This window comes from Triticum aestivum, chromosome 6B (assembly GCF_018294505.1).
Source record: "Triticum aestivum cultivar Chinese Spring chromosome 6B, IWGSC CS RefSeq v2.1, whole genome shotgun sequence".
Classification (NCBI taxonomy): domain Eukaryota; kingdom Viridiplantae; phylum Streptophyta; class Magnoliopsida; order Poales; family Poaceae; genus Triticum; species Triticum aestivum.
In genome coordinates this window covers 615,899,670-615,915,056 of record NC_057810.1, presented here as the reverse complement: position 1 = coordinate 615,915,056, position 15,387 = coordinate 615,899,670, and positions in this window count along the sequence as shown.

Genomic DNA, 15,387 nt, shown 5'->3' with positions numbered 1-15,387 from the left:
GTATGTTATTGAAATGCTTGGTATGTGTGGGATCTGACTATCTAGTTGTTTATCCTTGGTAGCCTCTCTTACTGGGAAATGTCTCCTAGTGCTTCCACTTGGTAAATTGCTACTGCTCCGGAACACTAGGCTGGTCGGCATGTGTCCTTCTTCGTTCCAGTGTCTGTCCCTTCGGGGAAATGTCACGCGGTGTCTACTGAAGTCATGTTAGCCTGCTACAGCCCGGTTTACCGGAGTCCTGCTAGCCCAGTTGCTACAGCCCGGATTAACTCGCTGATGACCGACACGTTCGTTGCTGGGTCATGTATGCCTGTCCCTGTAAGTTAGTGCCACTTTGGGTTCATGACTAGCCATGTCAGCCCGGGCTCCTTGTCATATGGATGCTAGCGACACTATCATATACGTGTGCCAAAAGACGCAAACGGTCCCGGGCAAGGTAAGGCGACACCCGTGGGAATACCGTGCGTGAGGCCGCAAAGTGATATGAGGTGTTACATGCTAGATCGGTGTGGCTTTGAGTTGGGGTCCTGATAGCTTTGCTATCAGAGCCTGACTGCCTGTAGGATTACCAAGCCAAACTGATCGAAGTTGAGTCTAGAAATTCTTTATTTATATAAGGGAATTGATTGTGGGATGGAACGTAAGGCTCTTTTTACTCCTTTACCTTCATGCCTTCTTATCCGAGTCATCCTATCTTTCCTATGGGGTTAAGGAACTAGGCTTTCTCTTCTTTCTATTAGGATCATGTGTTACTAATCTGTAGACTCATAAGATTGGTGGATTCAAGCCTCAGTTCAGTTCCTACTATCTCCGTGTATTGATAGTTGATATCAAAACCTTGATATTATGATGATCGAGTAGTTATGCCACCATTTGTAGGATGTCTTAAATCTTTTTCGAGCATTTACAGCCGTTATGCTGTCCGAGTCATCCCAGGTTTTCGAAACAGTCTGATGCATTTGCAAATCCCTTCTTCCCGTTCTCGCTGTCCCTTTAGGCCACTTTAACCACACTAATCGGTGGGTTGAGGTACTCTATTGCCTCGACATAATTGTTGGAATCATTAATGTGACCGTAGGTGTCTTAAAGTATCACCTAGTAATCTAGCCATGTTTTGTGGTCCCAGTGTGATAATTCTGGCCATCATTCTCGAAAGCATCCCGTGATGCAACTTAGCTAGTAGGTATTCTAGTCCTGGGTTTTGAACCTGAGATTCACTCCACCTACTCCATGTTGATAGTGTTTGCTAGTTCCTTTAGGATATTAGTAACCTTTGCAATAGTCCTCGAGGTTCGTGGTATTTCTTTCTTCCAAATACCATGAACTACTTATGGCAGAAGTTCCTCGTTGAACCGAAAGATCACAACCAGAGTGCTCTTGGCGAGTTCTCCATTTAATATTGTGGCTCTGCCAGTTCAACCTTTCTACATGGGTTATACAGAAGAAATATGTTGAACTCGTTCGACATGCTAGTCCATGCATCCACAACTCAGAAAATCATATGTTTTTTTGGTTTATCCCTCTTTAGTTGCTTTCTGACCTTGTCTATCAATTGATAGTCAAGAGTATGCGTGCATTTGTTCATCGGTGCCTATTACCCTTGTGGTCCGTCAAGCCATTCTATTTCGGAATGACTAGGAGAAACAAGCTCCAGTACCTCATCCATATCCAGGATTGGGTCAAAGTAGTTGTACCTCGCAGATCAAAATGCCAACCCAGCTTTTGTTCTGTTCTACCTTGTAGTATTACCATCTTTATATTGAGAATGCCATGGGAATTGCGCACCATCCTATGAACTCTGGATACAGTGATACTCTCTCCATCATTATTCATTTCTCGGTCCCCATGTTGTTGCAACCGGAACACCGACAAGTGAATCGTGATGTATGAAATCAATACTCCTAGCAACTCTGTTGCTTGGTAGTTAATGGACAATATTTTCATTCTTAGCGTGTTGGTTATTAAATCATCATCCTAAGATTGATCGTGCTACCTAGTCCTTATTTCCTGGTGCACTCTTCGATCAATGAGTTAGGATTGTGCCAATCCCTCGCTTATTTGATCATATCGTCTTGCCCTGAAAAGAAAGATTGTTCTCGAGCTTAGTAACATATCGGTGGTTCGTGATTTTCCGATTATCTTCTCGGAAGTATCACCAAGTTGTCACCTGAACGCTATGTTGAGCTCGTGATCAAGTTGGTTTTCGAACCCACCCTTTCTCCAAGAATTCGTGTTGGATACCCTGAGCTAGTTGGTTAAGCTAAACAACAACTTGGAGAGTTGGAAGATAAAAGCTTGTCCGACTCAATTCATTCCAAAGGGATATCCTTGTGTGTGTGTATCGAATAAAGATGTTATCCTCATTGATTGATCCTCGTGATCAGTTGTTGGAGCAATTATCTTGTTAAAACTTTGATTTGAGTGTGGTCTATCGTCAAATCAAAACAGAACCAACGGTATTCGTAATGTTGTCTTACTCGTGGTTGATCCCTCGAGCATACACCATTACATCTTTTGGTCTGACCGATGCTATCACCTTGTTCACATAATTATGGAATTCCATTTATATGGAAACCTGGATGAATTGTTGCTGAGTCCATCGACGACATCCTTATCTTTTCCATAATTGTGTTGAATATTAAGCTAGTGTTGGAAACTTTGTAAGCAATGCCTTCGTGTTCCGTTCATGAAGGATATGTTCGATGAAAGAAGTGACTTTCCCTAATTCACGTGCATTTGATGTAAGTTGTCGCCGTGAATTCAGGAAAGCTTGTTTTTGCCTCCTTCGGAATCATCCCAAGTTAGTCATGCACGTGCGAAGTGCTCTATTGTTTGATAGGTTGGCCGCCTCCATTTCATATATGTTTCCCAGCACACCAAGCCACTGATTGACTTGTTCAAGGAGAAGAAGTTCCTTCATAATAGCTAATCTGGACTTATGCAAGGACTTTGATATCCTTGATGATGGTTCCCCACCTGAACTCGGTAGTGTGTTATTATAAGACTACTACATGGCCATGCTTGTCTGGGACAACATGCTCACATGCTCGTAGCAGAATTAGCTCATGTTTTGGAGCATATTCTATCGTAGTTCATCTCCTGAGAATCTCGCAACGTCATCTCGTCGATTTGTGTTGCAAACTTTCATTTTACTTTCTAGACTCGATGAGTCTAAATTATTCTGACACCAACCAGATCTGAATCTCAGGCAGATATGACGGTTGGAACTTTCCCAAGAATTATAATATTGGTCTCTTTGTAACCCGGTAAAGTGGATGTCGTGGCCAACACACCCAGCCGGAAGACCTGTTATTGTAATATCTTGATTGAAGAAGTTGGCCACCTCCCCATAAGGATCTCGTAGAACTTATTCCAGTAGTTGTTCCTTATGGATTTTTGTGCTCCCGAAGTCCGACCTTTTTACTTGATGTTCTAGATATCAAACCATATCTACGAATCACCCTCCTCCAAGATGTCTCGTTTTGGTTTCATGGCAACTCAACTCCTCGCTACGTTGGCAACCGTTCACCACCCTCTTAGGTGTGGAATTATTGCCTACCTAGTGAACCTTTGTCATGTGTTTCACTCCATCCCTCTGGACGTATGCTTCATGTCTCAGCTCGAGAGATGTTGCTATGTCTCATTCCGTGAGTTCATCCTGAGTTGATCAAACTTCGAGAAGATCGATCCTTCTAGAGTTTTCTTTCTCCTCTCATTGTCATGTCGGTTGGAGTTCTCGGAGCAAGACATCAAGATAAAGATGGTGATTGAGTCAATGTCCTTATGAAGTGCAACTTGGATCGTGAAGATCATGTTAGCTTGTATCCCTCTGTCTTCTTACCTCACGTCTTGAATCTCGGGACGAGATTCTTGTTTAGTGGGGGCGAGTTGTCACATCCCTAGTCCTGGTATGCAGTAGGCTAGCCCTTCATGTGTGCATCATGTTTAACTTTTGAAATGAACTTGAAATGGGGGATGTTCAAACCCTAGCATAAAAAGGAATCCACCAGGTTCAACTAAAATATTTTTCAGTGAACCCAAATGGCCTTCAAAAATGTTCATCATTTTTGGAAAATGCTGGAAACAGCAACCAGAGGTGATGCACATTTTTGCATGACATTTTGGATTGTTGAATTAACACATATTGTATTTTGAATTGGAGCAAATAAATACTATAAATACTTTATTGCTCCGATAATTCTGATTTTTGTTGAGGGGCTTTGGAATAATCCTTTTAGTCCCTGCAAAATTTATCAGAAGCAACAAAATTAGTTTGGTTCAAAAACCAAATTAAAACAAATGTCAAAAATAGAAAACAGAAACAAAATAGAGTAAGGAGAAACTCACCTGGCCTCACCCACCAAAGCCCACCTGGCCAGCCCAGTTGGCCAGCCCAACCCACCTGGCCCCTCCCTGTCGTCTTCCTCCTTGCTAGGGGGACGAGCGCGTGGCTGTAGTGCGCCGGCACGCGCCCCGGCCACCTCCACCCTGCCTGTCTGCGTCCCCGTCGCCTGGATCTCTCCCGCGTCGCCACGCACCCCCCCAGGCCTACCACTCTCTCCCTGTGCGCCTATCCATCCTCTGATCTCTCCCTGCGACGCCACCAAACCCGCCCATCGCCGTCGTTCGCCATTGCCGCGACCACCGCCGTCCCGACGACACCCCGAGCAGTCTACGAGCTCCGCCCCGATGCCCTCTTCCTCCTCACCGATCCTCAAGATGCCGGAAGCCATGGACGCCGCCAACATCGTCGTTTCCTCCCATCGGCCACCGGAGATCGCCGGCGCCCGTTCGTCGTCTTCGACTCGTCCCCGAGCCCGCTGGGCTTCTCCCCCGACCCCTTGTGAGCTCCTTCACCTTCCCCTATGCTCTCCCCCCTCTGTCTCTCTCTGCTAGCTCGATTCCGCCGGAGCCGAGAGCTCTTCGCCACCGGCCATGTCGCCGCCGTAGCCACCGTTACCTAGAGCTTCAACCGAGCACGCAGCCGTGCTAAGTGCACCCCCAGGATGCCATAGCACCCCTCCGCATCCTTTACTGTGCTGCCTAACACCGACCCCGAGCTCGCCCGAGCTCGCCCGCCGCCGCGAGCTCAAATCCGGTGAGTATAGCGCACCTCGCCCGTTCCTTCCGGCTCCATTGGATGCGGAAGAGCACGGGCTACCTCCTGGTGGTCTCCCCGCACCTAAAAGCAGCCCCTAGCGCCACCCAGTAGCAGCTCCTCCGCGCAGGATGGTCGCCGCCGGCCAAACTCCGGCGAGCCGACGTGGCTCCGTCATTAGGAGCTAACCCAGCCAGCTAAACACCCTACAGCCACTGACACCTGGGCCCCGTTAACTAATTAACCCTGGATTAGCTCCTGTTTAGGTTAAACTAACCTTACGGGCCCCACAGGTCAGTTTGACCTAGCCACGTCACACGTTGACTGGCCCCACGCGTCAGAATTGACCCAGCTGACGTGGCCGTTGACTGGACCCACATGCCCGCGACACTAATCAGCCCCAGTCACTGACCAGTGGACCCCACTGGTCAGGTTTGACCTGAACCCGCCCTATTGACCTGCTGAGGTCAGCATGACGCAATGCTGACGCAGTAAATGATTTTCTGGATTTAAAATAAATCAGGAAATCCAGAAAATGTCCTCAACCTCTAAAAATCATAGAAATTCAACTATAACTCCAAATGAAATAATTTATATATGAAAAATGATCAGAAAAATCCAATCTATCCATCTGTACCATTTTCATGCATGTTAGAACAACTTATGACTGCTGTTTAGGCCAAACCATATAATGGCATTTAAACCTTCGCATGTGGAGTTTGAATTTGAACCTAAGGTTCAAACCAACTTCATTTAACCTGTTGCTAGTTGCATTAGCTCAAATCACATCATATTGCCATGTCATGATCATGCATCATATTGTGCATTGCATTGATTGTGTTGCTTTCTTAGTTGCCGGTAATTGCCCCCTCTCGATAGACGCGTTTCGACGATGTGATCAATGACACCAATGAAGAACTATACTATCTTCAGAAGTGCCAGGCAAGCAAAACCCCCTTGTTCATTCCGATACAATCCCACTCTCTCGCTCCTGCTCTATTTTACTGCATTAGGACAACAACGCTACAACTGTTACCTGCTGCGGTAGTTGAACCCCTTTATCCTCTGCATGACCTGTCATTACCACAGTAAATAGATGAAACCCACTAGCATGAGTAGGAGTTGTTTGAGCCCTGATGTGCCTACTCATTCATGCTTGTTTGTCATGCCTGCTATTGCTTAGAGTTGTGCCAGGTCCGATTCATCGGGGATGAATTGGAGGTGTGTGAACACGTCGTACTGTTGAGAGCTAAGTGTGTGAACACGATTTGGTAAAGGTAGCGGTGAGAGGCCATGTAGGAATACATGGTGGGTTGTCTCATTGAAGCCGACCTTAGGAACTGAGTTCTGTGTTTGTGATCCATGAACAGTTACTACCACACATTGGGCTCCGGGCACTCCAAGCTCTCTCGACTTATTAATCAACTTGATCTCTGTCCAGGAGTTGCAACTAGTTTCTGGTGTTTGTAGGTGGTGTTAGTAGTCTATCAAGTGGCACCCGGTACAGGTGGGCTTGGGACAGACTAGGCACAGTGGCACGGTGTACCAAGTGGCACCCGGATGGTGGGCTTGGGAACCCTGCTCACATCGTTTGGGGCCGTGAGCGACACCCCGACCGGATCTCCTTGCGGATGGAACCCGAATAGGCGATAAACCTGGACGAGAGACTTGTGTGGTTAGTCAGGTCGTGGCCGACTTCCTCACCAGGCTTCCGCTTGAAGGTTGCCGAGATACACGACGTGTACATGGTGGTAAGTGGCGAGAGCGTGTGTGAAGAAGTACACCCCTGCAGGGTTAATATGATCTATTCGAATAGCCGTGTCCGCGCTAAAGGACTTCTGGGTTGCCTGTACAGTTCATAGACAAGTGAAATTGGATACTCTAAAATGCGCAAGATAAGTGTGAGTGCTATGTATGGCGTTCTCGTAGGGAGACGGGAGTGGATCCATAGTGGTGTAATGACATGGTGAATATGTTGTGTGCGCCACCTCAAAAGAGTTACTTGCAGTCGTAGTTCAGGATAGCCACCGAGTCAAAGCTGGCTTGCTGCAGTTAAACCCCACCATCCCCTTTGTTGATAATGATGCATATGTAGTTAGATCTGATGTAAGTCTTGCTGGGTACATTTGTACTCACGTTTGCCTATTTTACGTTTTTGCAGAGAGACTTCCGTCTCACTAGTAGTTTCGTGTGGACTTCGATGTTTAGCTTGTTACCTCAGCTATGATCTTGTGCCCTCGGCAGGATCTCGTAGATAGTCAGGCTTCTCAGCCTTTTTCATTTTTAGTTGTCTGTTCTCAGACATGCTAAGCTTCCGCTTGTGCTTTGACTTGTATGCTCTGAATGTTGGGTCATGAGACCCATGTTTGTAATATCTCGCACCTCGGAGCCTATTGAATAAAATACTTGAGTTGTAGAGTCATGTTGTGATGCCATGTTGTATTTGCACATATCGAGCATATTGTGTGTATGTTATTGAAATGCTTGGTATGTGTGGGATCTGACTATCTAGTTGTTTATCCTTGGTAGCCTCTCTTACCGGGAAATGTCTCCTAGTGCTTCCACTTGGTAGCTTGCTACTGCTCTGGAACACTAGGCTGGTCGGCATGTGTCCTTCTTCGTTCCAGTGTCTGTCCCTTCGGGGAAATGTCACGCGGTGTCTACCGGAGTCCTGTTAGCCTGCTACATCCCGGTTTACTGGAGTCCTGCTAGCCCAGTTGCTACAGCCCGGACTCACTCGCTGATGACCGACACATTCGTTGCTGTGTCATGTATGCCTGTCCCTGTAAGTTAGTGCCACTTTGGGTTCACGACTAGCCATGTTAGCCCGGGCTCCTTGTCATATGGATGCTAGCGACACTATCATATACGTGTGCCAAAAGACGCAAACGGTCTCAGGCAAGGTAAGGCGACACCCGTGGGAATACCGTGCGTGAGGCCGCAAAGTGATATGAGGTGTTACATGCTAGATCGGTGTGGCTTTGAGTCGGGGTCCTGATAGTTTGAATGCCAGAGTCATCATGATCCATGACACGTCCAAAGACCAAAGCAAGGCAGCGGTGTACATTTTAATTTTATCTAGCAGCCGTTAGCAACAAATGAGAAGGCAGTATGCGTTCTGATCATGCCTTGTAATCAGGCGTACTCATATGGTATTATACACGCCTAAGCAAAACCCACGGCTACATTTCAACTCAACATGTCATAAAAATAGGCGTTTTTAGGATTGAGGTCGAACGCTAAACGACCAGGCTTGTTGTTTGTTACAACGCCTTCCGGTTTGGCACGTGTGGTGGTTGCCATGCTGGCGGCCAGTCAACGGCATCAGTCAAAGGCGCGACGTGCAATTGATGCGTCTGTCGGTCTGGCGCGGATGGGGTGGGTGAGGGAGGTTAGGGGCGAAATAGGGGGTCAATGCACGAAATAAGACCCTTTAAGGGTCATTTAGTAAAAATAATACTGGGTGCTGCAACCTCCGGGATCGTATTTACTATACACCATATTCGCGTGTACAAGTACTGTATTGGAGCAGTGTATCGGAGCAGTTTCTGACTATGAGGACCATGTTGGACATCACCTGGAACTAGGACTAAACATGCAATTACCTCTTAATGAAATATATACGAATGAAACATATCTAGTTTATGCCAGCTCTGCTAGAGTGGCTCTGTTTTCCTCAAAAGATTTAAGACCTCCACCCTCTTACAGTGGCTCTGTTTTCATCAAAAGAGTTGAAACGTACTGACGTTTCATTTCAGGTGTTGTTGGAAATATGTTTTTTGCAAAAAATCTGCAATGTTGATTAATTATTCATGATTTCTATTGGCTGAACACATCACCACACAAGTACTCGACCGTGGAAGTGGAGCTAAAGGGTGGGTTAATTTCTTGTTTAACACTGTAGCAGCCATTGTCGAGTAATTCTCCCAATAGAAACCATTTTTGCATCACTTGTCTTACAACCCCTTTGTCAGCATCACCAAAGCCCACAACAAAAACTCTGTTTTGTCTACAGCATAACAATCGGCAAGTCGCTCTTAATAGCCAACATAACAGGGTTACTGCAATAACTACAAAATAAAAAGGGATAGTCATAGGCTAACACAAGTAGCTGGGGATAGTCATAGGCTAACACAAGTGATCGTAGAGGAAAATATTTGAGTTACGAGTTTGGCCTTCATTTAAAAACAATGTGGAATAGTTTCAAGCTCACGCCACATGGAACACCACAGCGTAATGGTGTGTCCGAACGTCGTAACCACACTTTATTGGATATGGTGCGATCTATGATGTATCTTACCGATTTACCACTATCTTTTTGGGGTTATGCATTAGAGATAGCTGCATTCACATTAAATAGGACACCATCAAAATCCGTTGAGACGACGCCTTATGAACTGTGGTTTGGCAAGAAACCAAAGTTGTCGTTTCTTAAAGTTTGGGGCTGCGATGCTTATGTGAAAAAGTTTCGACCTGATAAGCTTGAACCCAAATCGGAGAAGTGCGTCGTCATAGAATACCCAAAGGAAACTATTGGGTACACCTTCTATCACAGATCTGAAGGCAAGATATTCGTTGCTAAGATTGATCCTTTCTAGAGATTACTTCCTTTTTATAAATGATGTATTGTATTTTCAATGCTCATTGCAATCCAAGAGAAGTTAGTGGGATAACAATGTTTGACACGTTAAGTGCAGAAGACCATTCTAGAGATCATGTGATAAAGGATCACCACATGCACCGTTCATAGAGGCATCATATCATATCTTCTAAGAAGGGATTGGACATTTGCAGGGAGAACACAACTCTTTTACATGGAAATTTCATCACGGGTGCAAGTTTTAGCACAAACTGTGTAGTCAACATCACCCAAAAGAGTTTTACTAGTTGCAGGTGAAGACCTCTTAATGAGTGAGAATGACCGGGTGCTAGAATACGCGATTCACCTATCTACATATGAAGTAATGATTTGAGTACGGGATGGATTGGCCCCCATACCGGAGACTCTTATTATATACTTTGGTATGATGATTGGTAAATCGGAGAGACTTAAACCCAAGCGGAGTGTAGATGCTACAAGCCTAAAACCATAGAATGGTAAGACATATTACCCTTATAGATAGGCAGCCGTGCCTAACGTAGGTTGAACAGTGAGGATGAAACACGAAGAATCTTCAGGGAATTCCATCGGAAGCTATTTTATCGACCACAATGAGAGTATTGATAAGTAGTTTTGAATTTAAGGATTTTGAGCGAGACTCATTCTTTTGAGGAAAAGCCCAGTTCTAAACCACAGAAGCCGGATGAAGGACCATCATAGAATATGGAGATTGTGGAAAGCCCCACAAGTTTGTTTTTAAGGTTGGTAGTACCCTAAGAACACACTGGAAGGAATAACGATCCAATCAACAATTGGCTAAGGCTAAGGATTGTGTCTAAAGCCTCAGCATGTGTTGAAGTGGCATCGGTAAAAGGAATTGTACCAACCGAAGACATTCCTGTAAGCTCAAGGTGACAAATAAACCGCAAGCCTGCAGATGCTAAGAAATAACCCTCAGAAAGTAACCCAAGGAACCCAAACCCTAACCTATTTCTTGCTAGCCCCTGCAAATCTCGAGGACGAGATTTCTTTTAAGGGTAGTAGTTTGTAACATCCCAAAATTTTCCAAATTTTGGAATGTTAATAATAAGATACTATTGAGTCAATTGCTATGATTTTCATGAGAAATTAAAACCTTTTGATTCTTGTTTCAAATATTTCATCCAATTGCTTTTCTTTTGGACACCTATGAAATATTTTGAAACCACAAATAAAAATGGAGTGGGAATAAAATGACTTTCTCAAAATGTGGCGAATAAATATTTCATTTGAAGTTCTTTTGAATTTGGATTTCTATTTGAAGATGGATCTTATTTGGAGTTATAGTGTCATATAAATATTTCCAAATTACTAAATAAATAAATAAAAATGAGAGGAGATAATATGACTTCTCTAGAACTATGATTGGAAGTATTTAATATTTCTTCTTTGGAATTTTTTGGCATTCATCAGATACTAAGAACTATGTTGGTAAAATTATGATGCCCATAGTGCATTATCGAAACATGTATGTACATAAAATTATTGCTTATTATTTATGAAACCACTTTTTCTAGACTAGAAATAATCAACCAGAATATGAGAACATTTTTCTCAGATCTAAATAATAATTCTGAGAGAGTGAGCAATTTATTCATTGATTATGTAGCCTAATATTGTTATTAGTTATGCTTTCTCTCTATCAGCCCATCTAGCCCATCCATCTCTTCTATTTTTTTTCTCTCTTTGCCCTTGGGCCACCTTTCCCACTAAGGCCCATTTCTCTTTCACTTAGCGCAGGCCCATGAGCTGGTCTTCGTCTACCTCTCTGTTCGTTCAATCTTCAGGAACACAGAGAGACAGGCATGGCACCTCCACCTCTTCCTCTCCCTCTAGTGCTAACCACAGACATCCTTTCGACTTTCCACCAACACGAACATTGAAGAGGAATGCAAGGAGAACCCATTCAGGGAATTAAAACCCAACATTGTTGCGTTAATTGCACGCACGAAGCCGTGAAACGTACATGCACAAAACAGCCATTAATGGCCATGTTGAGCCCCTTGATCTACCTGTACCGACCTCCCCTGACCCTCTATAAAAGCCTAGGACGCCGCCCGTAATCCCCTCGTTCGAAGCCCTCTCCTTCGGGAGCATATTCCCTCCTCATCTCTCTAAATTACTCGCCGGAGTTCCGTCCTGCTATAGCCGTATGCGCACAACCACGACGAGCACAAGGTGACCCCGACCCTCTCCTTCTCTAGTCCTTCTCTATTTGCTGTAGGCATCGTTTTGACATGAATAAAATTACAGTTTGGTTAGCGGAAGCACGCGCTCCAAGGCGTATGCGACCGACCGGAGCTCCTCACGAATCCGATGGCTTCCCCACCGCGCCCGAGGACGAGGACGAGCCAGCCGCGTTGTTCCCCGGGTCCGCCCCGACCTCCTCTCCACTGTCCTCCACTCGCTGGTCTCCGGAGCCCGCCCGTCACCGGAACCCCGCGACGCCCTCACCACCACAGCCACCCGCCGCCTCGCCGGATTTCTTTTTCCGGTGAGTCTCTCCTTCCTGTCCTCGTTAGTTCAATCGCTAGAACTAAATCACTTGGGTCATAACACATGAAGAGGTATTGGCCTATCGGATCGCGACACGTGGCAGCCCAATACTTATGTCGTATTGATTTCCTGAAAAAGACCCAAACTTTGGAAAATCATATCTCCTAGACTGTATGTCCGAATTCGACAAATTTTATAGGCGACTGTTAGGCGCCGGCGCACCGGCCAAGCAATTCGGCCGGTCTAGCCCCAGCCACCCGATGCGTGGGATTAGAGCCGTTCGATCACCCCTCTCCCACGTCATCGTCCTCTTCCCCCTTCCCCCCTACTTCAGATCCGCCATGCGCTTACCCCCGCCCGCCGCGCGCTCGCTCCCGGCTGCCGTTGGATGCGCCCCCGGCCGCCGCGCGCTCGCCCCCCGCCGCCCAGCGCTCGCTCCCCGCCACCGTTGGATGTGTTGTTACAGCCGCGACACCGCAACCCCCCCCCTCCCCGCAGCTCTTGCCCTCCATAGCCACGAGGCCATCGCCCGCGGTCGCAGCGATGGTGGTCGACGCTCACCGGGGCCCCTTAGTTGCCGCCGTCATGGTCGTCGGCGACATTAGTTGCAGCCCGCCGGCGTGTCGAGTCGAAAACTCGCCATGGTCATCATCGTACATGGTGGAAGCTTCTGCAAACGCTGGTTGTAGCTTTTCCATAGCCGGTTGCAGCTTTCGTTCTCCGACCATAGCTTCTGTTCACCTCCGGTTGAAGCATTTTTGTTTGTCAGTTGGAGCTTTTCCCATCAACAGTTGTACCTTTCTCAGGTGCCGATTGCAGCTTCCATGGCGCCCCCCCTCAGTTTCCATGTATCTCTGGTTGGAGCTTTTTTCTCAGCGGTGGTAGCATTCTCGTGTGCCGGTTGTGGCAATTTGAAGTGCTGGTTGTAGCACGACGTGACAGCATTGCGGCAAAAATTCCCGACGCCGGCTATGGCAATGCCGCAAAATGAGACACCGGTTGTAGCAAAAAACAACACCAGTTGTAGCAAATATCGCTGGATCATAGTGGCTACAAAACTCCGGCGAACTCGGGTTGCAGCTCTGATGAACGTGGTTGTAGCTTTTTTGTTGAACGGTTGTAGCTTTTTTTCATGGCAGTTGAAGCCTTTTTACATGCCAGTTAAAGCTTTCAACATTATGCCCGTCGTCGGTCGGAACATTCCTCATTGCTGGTTCCAGCAAAAATTCACGCTGGATGCAGCTTTTTTTCCGGCCGGTTCGAGCTAAAAATCACACTGTTTGCAGCACCAGTCACCTCCGGTTTGATGCTTGTCGCTGAGCTCCACCTCGCTGCTCGTAGCATCTAGTCGCGACGGTTTGCAGCTCGTGCCATGTTGGTTGCAGCTCCGCCGGTCATCTTTGCATCTCCCCCGAGGTCTGCCCCCGCCGCATCTTCCACACCCCATCACGCGCAGCCATGGCGACAGGAGCGGCGCGAGGGCGCTGCCATGCGAGGGGTGCGACCATGGCGATGAGGTTGCAGCAAAAAAGGCAGTGGGATTGGGCGCGCGAGGGGGACGCACAGCTGGGCGCGAGTCCGCTGGCCGGTGGTGTTGCCGGAGAAAGAGGAAAAGGGAGGATGGGTCGAGGTGGAAGAAGATAAGGCAAAAAGAAAAAAAATAGACGCAGGAGGACGTGGGATAGACACAGATCGAACGCTCGCGATAAGACCGGCCGAGCGTTCGGCCGGTGCACCGTCTGTAAACATTTTCCAATTTTATATCCCCGGATTCGTTGGAACATCTAGTTTATTATATAATTAAAATATTTCAACTTTGTTAATTTGAAATTTGATTCAAATTTAGAAAGTATATTTGAGTAATTTTGCTATAACTTTTATTCTATAAATCATATAAAAATGTTTTATATATGCAAGTTGGACCTTAGGACCTAACCTTTCTATTGGAACTGATGGAAAAAAACTTTTCCAACATATTTTCGATGTTGTTTTATCATCAACACCTTAATTTGATCTTCTTTGATCATTGTTTAATAACTTTGTTCAAATAGAATATAATGTAACGCCCTCGATGCGGCTATATCTCCCACGTGTCGAAGCACGACTTAGAGGCATAACCGCATTGAAAGCAATGTCGCAAGTGAGGTAATCTTCGCACAATCCATGTAATACATAAGGGAAAAGATACATAGTTGGCTTACAGTCGCCACTTCACACAATACATAAATAAACATCCATCATTCAGATTACACTCAAGGTCCGACTACGGAACCAAAATAAAAGAAGAATACCCCAAATGCAACACAGATCCCCGATCGCCCCAACTAGGCTCCACTATTAATCGTCTGGAAATGAAACATAGTAACGACCAAGGGCCTCATCAAATTCCCACTTCAGCTCAGTTGCGCCATCTGCGCTGGTATCGTCGGTACTTGCATCTATTTTGGTAGAATCTGTGAGCCACGGGGACTCAGCAATCTCACACCCGCGAGATCAAGACTATTTAAGCTTAAGGAAAGGCTGGTGTAAAGAGGTGGAGCTGCAGCAAGCGACTAGCATATATGGTGGCTACATCGCAAAAGAGAGCGAGAAGAGAAGCAAGGCACGGTCATGAAGCTAGTAGCGATCAAGAAGTGATCCTGAAACTACTTACGTCAAAGATAACTCCAACACCGTGTTCACTTCCCGGACTCCGCCGAGAAGAGACCATCACGGTAACACACCCGGTTGATGTATTTTAATTAAGGTCAACTTCGGGTTTTCTACAACCGGACATTAACAAATTCCCATCTGTCACATAACCGCGGGCACGGCTCTCGAAAGTTTATACCCTGCAGGGGTGTCCCAACTTAGCCCATAACAAGCTCTCGCGATCAACGAAGGAATAGACCTTCACCCGAGACACTCCAATCAGACTCGGTATCCCGGTACATCAAGACATTTCGACGATGGTAAAACAAGACCAGCAAAGCCGCCCGATGTGCCGACAAATCCCGATAGGAGCTGCACATATCTCGTTCTCAGGGCACACCGGATGAGCAAGACGACGGGTTGGCATAGACCCTGGTTGCCCAGGGGGCGCCGGACATCGCTCAGGTTGGACCAACACTCGAAGGAGCACTGGCCCGGGGGGGTAAAATAAAGATGACCCTCG